Genomic DNA, 2,249 nt, shown 5'->3' with positions numbered 1-2,249 from the left:
GATTCTCTTTCCTTTTTGGAGTAGGAAAGAAGGGAAGGAGGGAGAGGGAGAAGGAGGGGGGGGGGTGCCCCAACCCCTTGTCCAATTCGGTTTGGGTAGGGGGGAGGCGTGCGCCACCTCATGGTCCTTCTTCCCTCTCTCCACTAAAGCCCAATAAGGCCCATTAACTTCCCCCGGCGAATTCCCATAACTCTCCGGTACTCCAAAAAATACTCGAATCACTCGAAACCATTTCGATGCCCGAATATAGCCTTCCAATATATCAATCTTTATGTCTTGACCATTTCGAGACTCCTCGTCATGTCTGTGATCTCATCCGGACTCGGAACAAACTTTGGTCATCAAAACACACAACTCATAATACAAATCGTCATCAAACATCAAGCGTGCGGACCCTACGGGTTCAATAACCAATAGAGGAACCTGGATGCTCACATTGGCTCCTACATATTCTATGAAGATCTTTATTGGTCAAACCGCATAACAACATACGTTGTTCCCTTTGTCATCAGTATGTTATTTGCCCGAGATTCGATCATTGGTATCATCATACATGGTTCAATCTCGTTACCAGCAAGTCTCTTTACTCATTTCGTAATGCTTCATCCCGCAACTAACTCATTACTCACATTGCTTGCAAGGCTTATAGTGATGAGTGAGGGAGTCCCGGATTAAGGGGTCCTCGGACAGCCGGACTATTGATGTGGGCCGAACTGTTGGGCTATGAAGATACAAGACTGAAGATTCTCTCCCGTTTCCAGATGGGACTCTCCTTGGCGTGGAAGGCAAGCATGGCGACCGAATATGTAGATTCCTTTCTCTGTAACCGACTTTGTACAACCCTAGTCCCCTCCGGTGCCTATATAAATTGGAGGGCTTAGTCCATAGAGAGATAGATATACTCAATCATAATCCTCATAGGCTAGACTTCTAGGGTTTAGCCATTACGATCTCGTGGTTGATCAACTCTTATAATACTCATATCATCAAGATCAATATAGCAGGAAGTAGGGTATTACCTCGATAGAGAAGGCCCGAACCTGGGTAAACATCGTGTCCCCCGCCTCCTGTTACCATCGTCCTTAGACACACAGCTCGGGACCCCCTACCCGAGATCCGCCGGTTTTGACACCGACATTGGCGCTTTCATTGAGAGTTCCGCTGTGACGTCGAAGATAGGATTGATGGCCCGCCTTATTATCAAGGACAACATCATCTCCGGAGGAGCCTTGGACTCAGGCCAAACCCTCCGACTGGGCGGCTTCTGAAGGAAATATGCCCTAAATGCAATAATAAAGTTATTATTTATTTCCTTATTTCATGATAAATGTTTATTATTCAAGCTAGAATTGTATTAACCGGAAACTTAGTACATGTGTGAATACACAGACAAACATAATGTCACTAGTATGCCTCTACTTGACTAGCTCGTTAATCAAAGATGGTTATGTTTCCTAACCATAGAGATGAGTTGTCATTTGATTAACAGGATCACATCATTAGGAGAATGATGTGATTGACTTGACCCATTCCGTTAGCTTAGCACTTGATCGTTTAGTATGTTGCTATCGCTTTCTTCATGACTTATACATGTTCCTATGACTATGAGATTATGCAACTCCCGTTCACTGGAGGAACACTTTGTGTGCTACCAAACGTCTCAACGTAACTGGGTGATTATAAAGGTGCTCTACAGGTGTCTCCGAAGGTACTTGTTGAGTTGGCGTATTTTGAGATTATGATTTGTCACTCCAATTGTCGGAGAGGTATCTCTGGGCCCTCTCGGTAATACACCTTGATGTCTACTACACAACCTTCTTCTTGTAGACGTTGTTGGGCCTCCAATTGCAGAGGTTTGTAGGACAGTAGCAAATTTCCCTCAAGTGGATGACCTAAGGTTTATCAATCTGTGGGAGGCGTAGGATGAAGATGGTCTCTCTCAAACAACCCTGCAACCAAATAACAAAGAGTCTCTTGTGTCCCCAACACACCCAATACAATGGTAAATTGTATAGGTGCACTAGTTCGGCGAAGAGATGGTGATACAAGTGCAATATGGATAGTAGATAAAGGTATTTGTAATCTGAAATTATAAAAACAGCAAGGTAACTAATGATAAAAGTGAGCGTAAACGGTATTGCAATGCTAGGAAACAAGGCCTAAGGTTCATACTTTCACTAGTGCAAGTTCTCTCAACAATAATAACATAATTGGATCATATAACTATCCCTCAACATGCAACAAAGAGT

This window comes from Triticum dicoccoides, chromosome 2B, assembly GCF_002162155.2.
Source record: "Triticum dicoccoides isolate Atlit2015 ecotype Zavitan chromosome 2B, WEW_v2.0, whole genome shotgun sequence".
NCBI classification, from domain to species: Eukaryota; Viridiplantae; Streptophyta; class Magnoliopsida; order Poales; family Poaceae; genus Triticum; species Triticum dicoccoides.
Note: the sequence above shows the minus strand (reverse complement) of the source record.